Here is a 13,466-nt window from a genome sequence, read left to right as displayed (position 1 = left end):
GAGATATATCACCAGGCAGGCATGAAAAATGGAAGCAAACAACATTCTATGTTATTTTATATGAACATTTTATTCTCAGACTTTTTAATATACTCTCTGATATTTGTTTTCATACATGAGCGCATTTTGAGGAGGGCATTATGACCCAAGTAAGAGACAGACACAGAAGATGACAAATTTTGATTCTCAGTGTATGGTTCATGTTAATTTCTCCTGGAATGAAAAATCACCAAAATGTTTTGATTTATCTTATTCCTATCACCTGCACAGGCTAGAAGAAACTTATTCAGATCTAGAAATATAGGATATCATCATTATATCAATATCCTTATATCCATTATATCATATCAATATCCCTGCGTGATCTAAGATTAACATAGAATTACCATCTAGTCTATACCTAGTAGCTTTTGTTATATAACAAAACGCCACGAAACTGGTGGTTTAAAACAACTGTTTTATTTAGCTCACACGTCTGTGGGTTTGGTGGTTTAGTCTTCTGGTCCAAGCCACTTGGCTGATCTCTGCTGGCCTGTCACGTGTGTTTGTGGTCAGCTGGGGAGTGGGCTCATGACAGGGTGATCTGGGTGGCCTTACTCATATGTTGGTGGTTGAGAAGCTACTAACCATGGTGACTTGGTTCTCCTCCCAATGGTCTTCTGTCTTGTAACAGATTAGCAGAAGCTCGTTTTACATGGTGCTCTCAGAGAGCATCAAGAGAAAAGGTCCAACATGAACAAGTACTTTTCAAGTATCTGAAAGCCACATGGTCAAGCCCAGGGTCCGTGTGTGAGATTACAGAAGGGGTGATCACAGGGAGGTGTGAATGAATTAGGGGGGTGGCATTACTGCAGTATCAACCACATAGTTCCCTTGCTTCATTTCACAGATACTAAATTAAGATGCCAAATTCTACACTATTTGGAAGACATAGTTATGTGATACTTTTGCCTGACTATCTCCTTTCACCTCTGTCCTGGTTTGTTGCTCAGTCCTTGTACAATTTAAAAAATTTTGTACTTCTTTTATAGCAATGTTTATGTTTGTCTTCCTTACAAGGTTCTTAGTTCTTTGAGGAAAAGGATCTTAATTTAGCACATAATAAGCATAGCATCAAGTAAATGAATAAATAGATGAGCTAATAAGGAATTAGTTGGTAATCACTTTTCTCAAAGGGATTTCTGTGTGGTGAAAGGACAAACAGGTTGCCGCTTAATTTGTAGAGTTCCTGTGTAGTAAAGAATTAACCTTACCCCCCAAAATTTCTGGCCTTTGCCCTCAGCTCCTGTGAGGTAATCTTTAGACCTGTGGAATGCCCTGCCTGATAAAAATGTCTTTATTTACCTGGGGGCCTTGGACCACACTGGGCAGTCGACAGTTTATGGTGGGGTCCGCTCCGTGGCATATCTGCTCTACTTCTGGAATAGTGAGAGACTCCGCCACATGGAAAGTTAACCATGTTTACATGATCAAGCGCCAGTAAAGGTTCTGAATATCAAGACTCGAGTGAGCGTCCCTGGTCAGCAATACCCCAAGTATGCTGCTCCGCATCTTTGCTGGGAGGAATCAGTGCTGTCCATACCTCGTGGAGAAGGGATAACCGGAGGATCCATGTTTGGAATGTCCCTGGACTCTGCCCTAGGCGCTTTTCCTCTTGGCTGATTTTTTTTTTTTTTTCCCCTGCACCGCACGTCTTATGGGATCTTAGTTTTCCGACCAGGGATGAACCCGTGCCCCCTGCAGTGGGAGCACGGAGTCCCAACCGCTGGACCACCAGGGAACTCCCCTCTTGGCTGATTTTAATCTGTATCTTTTCAATGAAACAAAACATAACTGTAAGTATAACAGCTTCTGATTAGTTCTTCAAGTCTTTAGCACATCATTCAATCTGAGGGTGGTCTTGGGGACCTCTGAATTCTGCAGTCGGTGGTGGTGATTTTTTTTGGACTGTACTGTAAATCTTAAGCTGAAGCACTATTTTCCCAACAAATATAGTGAACATTTCCCAAACTCTTTTCAAAACCACTAGTCTCCTGTAATCTGCTAATAGATGTACTTTGAAAAAAAGGGTCTGTGTCCAAATTTGGCCTTAAAGCCATAGCAGCAAGACAGATAAAGTCCCTGCTGTCATGGGAATTACACTGTAGTGAGCTCCTGTGAAGTAATCTTTAGACCTGTGGAATGTCCTACCTGATAAAAATGTCTTTATTTACCTGGGGACCTTGGACCACACTGGGCAGTCGACAGTTTATGGTGGGGTCTGCTCTATGATGTATCTGCTCTACTTCTGGAATAGTGAGAGACTCAGCCACATGGAAAGTTAACCATGTCAAGAATATCAGAGAGGGTTATAAAGGCTATAAATTTAATAAAACAGGATAATCTGAAAAGATCAACTGCTACAGGTGCTGATAGGAAAGAATATTTAGAAAGAGTAGCTGGGAAATGTGTGTCTGAGGATGCGATATTTTTCCTGAAATCGGAAGACAGTTAGGGACCAGCCATGCCAATATGTATGGCAAGAGATTTCAGGAGGAAATGTTGCTGAAAGGTCAGTGTGGCTGGATTCTAATGACAGGGGGGCAGAGTTCGGTGGACCAGGTCAGAGATGTGAGGAGGAACCTAGTCATTTGGGAAACTGGTTCTCCTAGTGTGGGCCAGTCATCAGCATCACAGGGGAGCTTACCAGAAATGCAAATTCCCAGTCTGGTCTAGACCTACCAAGTGAGAAATTCTGGTGGTGCATCCCAGCAGTCTATGTTTTAACAAGTTCTCCAAGTAATTCTGATGCATGTTTCAAATTTGATTACCACTGATGTAGGTTCTTGAAGCCCTAGTAAAGATATAGTTTTATCTGAAATACAATAAAAAGTGATAGAACCATTGAATGGCTTTAAGCACAGAGACAGTAAAATTTGATTTGTATTTTAAAATCACACTTCAATGGCTGTGTTATAGCAGGGGGCCTGAAGAGAATTGGGGAAATCAATGCTGGTGGTGCTGCCATCATCCAGGTGAGAAGATACAGGGTAAAGTGCTGCTAGAAGATAGAGAAGGGATATGGGATACAGTTTGCAATTAAATATAAAATTGATTAGCCTTTAAATGAAGGACTTATCAGAGCTTCTTTGACCCTCAGTGCAGTGTGAATCTCTAAAAGAATAGTGTAATATGGGATTGATCCCCATTTGCATTTCACCATGGGACCCTTTATCTTCTATGCTGTACACATTTATAGAAAATCTCCTAGGATGCTTGCTTCCATGGAAAAGAAACATGGTTTGGAAAACAGTGCATTAATGCTAAGAGAGAAAGAAGTCAAATACTTTATAATTAAAAAAGTCATAACTATATAACTTGCTTTAAAAATAAATGTAGTTTTCAAGAATATTCAGCCACTACCAGGCTAACCAAGTGATTTTCTAATAAAAGTCCCACTTTGGTGAATAGATAAGAGTTTTGCCTTTTAAAGAACGTCTCCAAGAGAGCTGCCCTCTCTGTAAGTCATAACTACAGTTATTCTCTGCCCAAATGGTCATTTTAAAATATGCAAAAGCACTATAATCAAATTAGAAGGAATTATATTTACTTTACATATATATTTTTATAATTTATTTAGCAAATCCCTCAAAAAAAAAGAGGTGTTTGGCCCAGGTGCAAATTATAATTTTTAATTTAGTAAAGTATGGTTTTGAAAGCCTTTATTATATGAATGGTCAATCTATTCTGAGATTTTAAAGGATCAAGTCACCTTCTGATGAATGGCATTAGCAAAGCAATACTCGATATGCTCCAAAATTAGCTGGAATTCATCCTTTTTTTTTTTTTAATGACAGGGAATATAATTTAGAAGTGTCAGACCCAGAAAGTTCACGTTCTCATGCAAGTTCCCTGTGAAGAAAAAGATGCGTTCACTCTGGACTCTTTTGGCAGAAGGCGTGAGGCATCACCATTTTTCTGAACTTGTATAAAAGTAGTTTTTAAAAATCTGTGAACAACTTCAATATTGAGGTCTTTTCTGACGCTTACACTTTTATACTGTCAGTAGTTTCGTCTTTCCTCCATTCAGCAGGGTTTCTTTTTTTTTTTCTCTTTGTGAATTTTCTTTTGAAAATGCTGAGCTATTATCAAGGTGCAGTAAACAGAACTCTCCTATGAAGAATGCCTGTTTCAAGCAGGCCCCTAGGCCTTCAGAAAGGACAGTGGAACAAAACCCACTCATTATCATTTCTCAGACTGAACCGGGTGAAATGTGACAAAGCACACTTGTGGAGAAGCTATCTGAACCAAGCACTTCTTTTCACGGGTAGGGCATTTGACCCCAGGGAACGACACAAACAACGAATGTATTTTTTCCTCCTTTGCTTATATTTAGAGAGTAATTTAAAAATAGATTACAGAAAGTTTGAATATTCTAGAGTGGCTGGCTTTCCTAGCTGAGCTCTTGAAAGCACTCCAGATTGTTAACAATCATAATTATACCTTCACTCCTGGATACCGGAAATAATAGCACTGTTAATACAATGATATCCTTTTAGTTCAGACTGACACTTGCACAAAAATGTAGGAGGTTAAACTGGGACTTTAAAATGGACACTGATGATTGTTGTGTTGAAATTGACATAGACAATATCGAACATGTGTATAATAAGATGTTGTTTTAGTGCAGAATAATTTGAGAATCAACTGCAAAGAGAGCTGACCACTCATGAATACTTGTTTGACGATGCAGTTAGTATCAAAATGAACTAAAATTTTGGGGAAACCTTCAAAGAGTTCAAACATTAATGGTGCTTTTTGTCACTTGACTCTCTCAGACAGGTGTTTCAATTCCTCTTCACAAAATTTCTGTGTATTCAAGACTTACATGTTAAAAGAAAAAAATCATCAATATTTAGGTTTCCTTAATTCAAAATTTATACTTGTCTTGGTGTGTAAATAACTTGAAACTTAAAACAATAAGTTTTCAATGAGCCTGCTGCTTTGACCATGTGTTAGACTTAGAAGTGGTTGTGGTGGGTGTCTACTGTTTACCTTCAATCCCTCCCGTCCTCCATACCCCTCCCCACACTCATTTTCACAGATTCACACACACATACATACATGCTTTCTTTGGATTTACTCCTGTCTCTACCACAGTAAGTGCACCCAACTAATTCACTACTGTTGACTGGTACAGAGGTGGGTACAAGATCAAGGGGGGGTCAGAAATCTTCCCCGGGATTTTTTATTTCCCAGATTTGAACTGGAGCTAAAGATGCTATTCTTCTATAGTGATAAAGCCTGGAGCGTGAGATTAATAACTCGATTGTTTTTTCATTTTCATTACCATTTGTAAGAAAGAATTCCAATATATTTAAGTGAGTGTGCGGAGAAAAGCAGAGATGAGAGAGAGAAAAGGAATGAGACCTCCCCACACCTCACTTCCTGCCATCTGCCTGTGGTTATAAGAGATATCACAGTGTCTTTTCAATAATTCCCGATATTTGCTTATCCCAGCTAAAGTTGGGCTTCTGTATATTCCAACCCAAAGAGTCCTGGCTAATCCAGTAAGAAAAAAAATGCTTATTTCTGAATGGAGGGAAAACAGATTTTGGTTTCTGAAGGATCTTAATTTGAATACCAGGTCAATAATTTGATTGGCTATGTCTTTTGGGGTAAACTACTTTTCCCTCTATACCTCAGATTTATCTTTGATTACAGAAAAAATAGGTATAATAGTACCCAGTTTACTGTAAAGACTAACATATCACAATGCATGAAAATTTGAAATATGGTTCCCTTTCCCTTTCTTATCTAGGTATTTCTAAAACAAACTATTGCAAAAAAATGAAACAAGACATTTATGGTAGAGGAAGAATGGAAGTGATAATTTTACATCTATTTCTTATTGATTTTAATGATAGGGCAGTTTTCTTATAAGTTGACAAGCACCTATTAGAATGCTCCCAATGATAATGATATTGTTTACTCAAAATTAAATGTCACTGGGTGCAAGTTCCAATAAAAGTTTGAAAATATCATATTCAGATACACAGAAGTCTATGGAATGACTTGCTAAATGAACCACCAACAAGCAATGGAAGAAAATAACCCAGGAACAAATAAATATCTACAGTATTTTGGAAGAGGAAAATTCCAAGTTTAAAGTGAATGAATGGCCATGCGTGGAAACTTTGTTTCACATTCAGCTCCAACTTTCAGGCTTGTGCAGCAAACTCCCAGGTTAATATTTTCTGCTAATTGTGATTTGCAGGTTGACCTTGTATATTTCACGGAAGCTCTCCCTTACCTCCCTTGGCTTTCTCCACAGAACACAGGTAGAAAGCTGGACACCACCCCGGGAAGATGAATGAGCAGTGGGGCATATTCTTTGTCAGACAAGGCTGTGTGAAGGATGGGGAAGAAAGCTCCATTCACTAGGCACTTAGCTTGACAAAAGAATTGATTCTGATGGGGAGTGGAGTGTTAGACCCTTTGTTTGATGACAGAAAAACCTTTCTTTAGAGATAACATGACACTCATGGGTGGATATCGTGGAGAGCAGGGCCCTTGATAAACTGATTCCTACTGTAAACTGTGATATAATGTCAATTACTGGTATATCAACTTACCTCAGCACTTCACTTTATAGTGTATAAAATCCTTTCTCATACCTGAGTTTAGTTCACCTCCAGCAGCCTGGAGTAATAAGTAGGTCAGGAAGTAAAGCCTCAGTTATCTCAGAGGGCTTATATTTTTTGCCCAAAGTCACAGCCAGTGAGTGCTGGGGCAGGGTTGAAAGCCAGGCCTACTAGATACAGCCAAATTTTGCTATCATCTCCACATGCTGTCCATGCATGCGAGCACCTGTGAGTCAGGCCACCCCAAGAAACCCTGGGATGGAGCGTGGTTAATACTCTGTCTTCTTCCATAGTGTTTTCTTTCACAGTTTTATTTCTTCTTTTTTCCCCCCTGTATTCCTGTTTAATTTATATTCCTTCATTCCCTTACTCCCCTTACACTATTGCATTATTCTCTACTCTAAATGTATATATTAAAAGTATTTTAACAGCTATACTACCACTGCTTTTCACAACAATCCTGTAATGGAAGAAAAAATTTCAGCCCCATTTACCTGTGAGAGAAGCTGATATGCAGAGATGTTCTACAACCACGCAGGGCACGAAGGCAGTATCAGGACCAGGTTCCCAGATGCATGAAGACAGGCAGAACCTTAGTGCCTTTCACTGTTTTAAAGCCTTGATAAGAAAACCAGTTTCACAGCCAGAAAGCAGGTTGTCAATGTGTTTAAATTCATCCACCCACCCATCCATCTATCACCATACATATCTATCCAACAGAGAATGTTACTCTTGACTCTGAAATGACAGAGGGTAAAAAGATCCAATGGTCCCTGCCGTTAAAGAACTCACAACATGTTATGTGAGACACACTTTGGCAGATCCTATGGGGGAAATAATGAAGAATGAGCCACTATTCTAAAGAAGTGTGCCCCTAGGGTGGAGATGCGCAGGTGCACTTATTAATGGGGAGGTCATTCGAGTTGAGTTGAATGACCAAGACTTGATAACCAAAGGTCTTGAACTGTGTGTGACTTTGGCAAGTTATTCTCCTTGAGATCTTAGGCAGAGGAAATAACATATTGGGGAGGAAGGGTATTTGGGTCAACAACTACATTTAAGTACTATGAGAGTTCTAGCTCTTCCATTCTATTCTAATTGATGTTACATAAATTCTCTCTCCTAGCTCCTATCCCTACCCGCTGCGTGCCCAGAATATGGAAACAGACACATTTTATATTGTTTACATGCATGAATAATATCTGCAGTAAAAGCTATTAAGTCCACTGAATTCAGTATTCCCAGACCATTTTTATATTGCCCTTTCTGCTAATTGGTGCCCAAGGAAATGGATGTGACACAGGATCTGGAAAATACAGCAGAAAACCAAACAAAACTAACTGCAGCAAAAAACATGGTTTAAACAAGAAATTAGTTACCTTACAGAGTCTTCTTTAGACATACTATATTTATTGACATGCTAAATGAGGCCAAGATGAGCAAGGGAAATACTGATTAAGAGAATAGAACTGAATTTTAAATTCCAGTTTTTTAAAAAAAGAAGAGCTAATAAGAATTAGTGGTGTTGAAGGAATCGATGAGAACTAGTAATCTATTTTTAAATAGTGCAAAACAATATGACTATGTATTAGATTGCTGTAAGTGAGCAAATAAATAGGAAATAAGGTTTACATTTTCTAGGAAATTGTAAATCTTGACAGTGAGTTTCAAGGAATACTTCTTTTGCCAAAATGTCTATATTTTATACTGATATGTCACATTGTTGGCCCTGCCCCACCCCAAACACACAACTCTATCCATTGTCATTTTGATTTGGGTCATGATTAACACCCAGAAGAAATCCCTAAGAATGTAAACATTTTAACCAGAGCTTCCTACAAGTATAAGTAGTTCTGCCTAGGCTTTAGGAACAAGTCGACTGGAGCTAGAGATATTTAGCCTGGAAAAGAGAAGATGAGGGGAATATAGTAAGTATGTTTTAAAAAGTGAAAGATTAGCCTTTGGAAGAAAGATGAGTTTTGTAATTTGGGACATCAGAAAATAGAATCAGCACCAGTAGATAAAGGTAGAAGAGAACAGTGTGGTTCATAAAAAGGAAGAACTGTCTAATAATTAAGCGTGATTGAAGCTAAATGGCTTGGACGTGGCCAGTTCCCTGTCCTTGGAGACGTCTTTGCAAATGCTCAGTATCCACTGAGTTGGAGTGTATGAGAAGAGATTAAGTGACAGATGGAAGAGTAAACACTAGAGCAGCATTTTGAAAACTGTGGGCTATACCACATTAAAGGATGTGGAATCAAATTAATGGATCTTGCACAGCATTTTTAAAGGGATATGTTAATTGTTTTTACAAAAAGTAGTCGTTCATGTTTTTTTTTTTTTTTTAATTTTTATTTATTTATTTATTTATTTATTTATTTATTTATTTATTTTATTTTTGGCTGTGCTGGGTCTTTGGTTCGTGCGAGGGCTTTCTCCAGTTGCGGCAAGTGGGGGCCACTCTTCATCGCGGTGCGGGGACCGCTCTTCATCGCGGTGCGCGGGCCTTTCACTATCGCGGCCCCTCCCGTCGCGGGGCACAGGCTCCAGAAGCGCAGGCTCAGCAGCCGTGGCTCACGGGCCCAGCCGCTCCGCGGCATGTGGGATCCTCCCAGACCAGGGCTCGAACCCGTGTCTCCTGCATTAGCAGGCAGATTCTCAACCACTGCGCCACCAGGGAAGCCCAGTCGTTCATGTTTATTGCAGATAATATACAAATATAGGTAAATTTAAAAAATAATCCAGAAACAGTATTATAGAGAAAATCATCTTAATCACTGTACTTTCTTTTAACACATTTCTGTCTTGTAGATATATGTCTAAGCATATCTATTACCTATCTATATATGTAGGTGTGCATATTAAATGCATATTTAAATATATGTATACATTTCTAAATACACTTTTAAAAAAAATTTTTTTTTATTGACTGCACCGTGCGCCTTGCCGGATCTTAGTTCCCCAACCAGGGATTGAACTCAGGGCTGTCAGTGAAAAGCCGCAGTCCTAACCACTGGACTGCCAGGGAATTCCCAGCATTCGAAATATATCGTTTTCTTCATATGTTTGGAGGGCTAAAAAGCCCTATAAGATATTTTAAATTAATGCCGCCCTGGTAAAAATGTGGCAAGTCCTGTGCTTTGCACTCTGCATGTATTGTTTTGCCTAGTTCTTATATCCACAGTGAGGTAAATATTATTATGCCCAGTTTACAGATGAGGGTGCTAAGGATTAGAAAGATTAGTTTTGTTATCTGGGTCATGTTATCTGGGTGATTTATCAAAGTCAAACCAATAGTGTCTGGCCTGGAATTTGAACTAAATGTGTTCTAAACCACTGGCTGTAGTGCCTGGGGTTTGCCAGGAAGGGAAGCCGAGTCTGCAGGGTGTGTTTTGTGGCTTCGCGTATATGCGCGGGCGGGGGGCTGCTGATGGTAAATACAGGTCCACATGGAAGGGCAGTAGGAGGATGGGCTGGGATGCGCTGAGGGTCGCGGTGGCCCAGAGAATGGCAGAATCAGGCCCGAAAAGCTCCTGCCGTCACCCCTCCTCCAAGAGGAAGCGAAGTCTCAGAGGATCTCGCGAGTTTTTAGGAGGCTGGCGGGATTGGCCTGGGAGGAGAAACACCTGGGTGCCGCCCGTGCCGAAGGCTGCTCCTCTCAGACTCCTTAGAAGGAAGTCCGGCTCACACCACCTACCAAGCAAACACCTCCTGTGGCTGCTTCCTGTGCTGCCGTCCGCAGGGCGTCCCGGCAGCGGCCTGTTGCCCAGCCCTCCCCAGCTGTCGAGGATCTGGCTCTGACCGGCGGCTGTGCGGGGGCGGTACCATCTAAGGCCCGAGTGGGAGAGTGAACTGCTCGAGCTTGGGCTGCAAGTCTATTGACTTCTGGGAGGCGAAAGGGCCAGGGCAGCCCCCCAGGCTGCTGGTGTGGGCCACTGGAGGCCCCAGCTGATGTCTGCCAGGTCCAAGGCTGCAGCAACCTGAGCGGGCCGTGCCATTGCACGTCCTCCGGGCTGTTGTTCCTCTGCGCTGCGCCCGGAAGCAGTGAGGGGCCTAGGAGTTGTCTCCGGAGACCATAGCTGCCTGTTCCTGGAGCGTTTCCCCTGAAGAAGAGCCTCAGGTAATTGCTCTCTCTTTCTGGAAATGTAAATTCGTTCAGTTCCTATGGAAAACAGTGTGGAGGTTTCTCCAAAAATTAAAAATAGAACTGCCATGTGATCCAGCAATTCCACTTCTGGGTATATGTCCAAAGGAAATGAAAATAGGATATCAAAGAGATACATGCAACCCCATGTTTATTGCAGCATTATTCATAGTAGCCACCATAGGGAGACAACCGAGGTCTCCATCAATGGATGAATAAAGAAGATATGTATGTATACATATAATGGAATATTATTCAACCACAATAAAGAAGTAAGTTCTGCCATTTACAATAATATGTATGAACCTTTGGATCTTGAAGCTGTTATGCTAAGCATCAAGGTAAGACAGAGAAAGACAAATACTGTATGATATCACTGATATGTGGGATCTAAAAAAGCAGAACTGGTACCAGAGGCTGGGGGCGGGGGTAGGGAAATTGGGGCTGTGTTGTTTAAGGGTACAAACTTGGAACTGGTAGATAAATAAGTCCTGGAGATCTAATGCACTGCATACGGGTTATAGACAACAATACCGTTTTATAAACTTCGAAGTTGCTTAAGATGCTAGATCTTAATTGTTCCCAATACAAAAAAGAAATGATAATCACGTGAAGTGATAGAGGTGTTAGCTAATGCTACTGTGGTAATCATATTACACTATAAAATTGTATCCAATCAGGACGTTACTCTTATACAATGTTCTATGTCAATTATATCTGAATAAAGATAAAATTAAAAAAATTTTTAAATGTGTATAGATCAGTTATGCACCACAGACTGTATTAAACTCATTTTTAATACTTTGATGCCAGTGTTGAACTTGCATTCTAAGTTTTTCACCACCTGGAAATTAAATTATTTGGATATTTATCCCATCTTGGCCTCTAACCAGTTGTGGGACCTAAGATGAATCATTATGTTTCTACAGGTCTCTGTCTATCAGCATTGTATTGGCCAGGGCACTCCAGAGAAATAGAACCAATAGTAGAGAGAGGGAGAGAGAGGGAGAGATTTAAGAGAATTTTTAATATGGTGTTTGGCTCACTCGGTTATGGAGGCTGAGAAGTCCCACAATACACTGTCTATAAGCTGGAGAACCAGGAAAGCTAGTAGTATAATTCAGACAGAGTCTGAAGGCCTGAGAACTAGGCTCCTTTGTCTGAGGGCAGAAGAAGGTGGGTGTCCCATCTCCAGAAGAGAGAAAAAGAGAATTTGCCCTTCCTTCACCTTTTTGTTCTATTCCCGTCCTTAATGGATTGGACTGTGCCCACTCACATTGGTGAGGGTGACCTTCTTTACTCAGTTTACTGATTCAAATGCTTCTGGAAATACCCTCACAGATATACCTAGAATAATGTTTTACCAGTTATCTAGGCATCCCTTAGCCCAGGCAAATTGATACATAAGATTAACTATCACAAGTGTTTTGTTTTGTTTTTTTAAGGTATAATATCTAATGCAGTAAAAGTCACCCTTTCTAGTATAAGTTATGTGATACTGACAAATGCATGCAGCTGCGTGACCACCACCACAATTAAGATACGGAAAAGTTCACCTGCCGAATTCCCACATGTCCTTTTGTAGTGAACCCTTCCCCCCCACCGCCAGTCTGGCAACCACTGTACTGTTTTCTGTCCCTATAGTTCTGCTTTTGCAACAATGTCATAAATGGTATTATGCAGAATCATACTGTCAGTAATCTTTTGTGTCTGGTTCCTTTCACTTTGCCTACTGTTTTGGGAATCATCAACACTGTCTCATGTGGGAATAATTTGTTCCAGTTTATTGCTGAGCAGTATTCCATTCTTGTACGGATGGACCATGGTTAGTTTGTCCATTCTATGCATGAGGAACACTTAGATTGTTTCCAGTCTTTTGCATGGATGACACTAGATCTGCATTCCACCCAGGAAAATGTAGGAGTTCCTGTTGTTCTGCATTTTTACCATTGGTTGGAATTATCAGTTTATTATTTTCTTTTCCTTTTATTTTAGCCATTCTAATAGATGTGTGGAGGTGGTTTATTCTGGTTTTAATTTGCATTTCTCTAATGACTAATGATGCGAAACACTTTTTCATTTCCCTATTTGTCATTCATATAACTGCTTTGGTATAGTTTTTGTTCATATATTTTACTCATTTTAAAAAATGTGCTTTATTTTATTATTGAGTTTTCAGAGTTCTTTATATACTAGATGCAGGTCCTTTAATAGTTGTATAATTTGCAAGCTTTTTCCCAGTACGTGGCCTATTTTTAATTCTCTTAACAGTGTCTTTTGAAGAGTAGCTGTTCTTAATTTTACTTAAGTTCAGTGTATAAGTTTTTCTCTTGCGCACCTCACTTTTGTGTTATATCTAAGAAGTCTTTGTTCAACTCAAGGTTAAAAAGATTTTCTCCTGTGGTGTCTTCTGAAAGTTATATAGTTTCAGGTTTTATGTTTAGGTTTATGATCCATTTGGAAATAATTTTTGTATAAGGTGTGATATATAGGTTGCGATTCATTCATTTGGCTTATGAATATTCATTTATGCCAGCACCATTTGTTGAAAAGACTATCATTTTTCCATTGAATTACCTTTGCACTTTTGCAGAAAATGAATTGATCATACATGTGGCTCTATTTGTGGACTATTTATTTATTCCATTGATCTATATATCTAGCATTTTAATGGAATAAATATACTAGAAAAATAAAGA

This window comes from Balaenoptera acutorostrata, chromosome 10 (genome assembly GCF_949987535.1).
Source record: "Balaenoptera acutorostrata chromosome 10, mBalAcu1.1, whole genome shotgun sequence".
Classification (NCBI taxonomy): Eukaryota; Metazoa; Chordata; class Mammalia; order Artiodactyla; family Balaenopteridae; genus Balaenoptera; species Balaenoptera acutorostrata.
Note: the sequence above shows the minus strand (reverse complement) of the source record.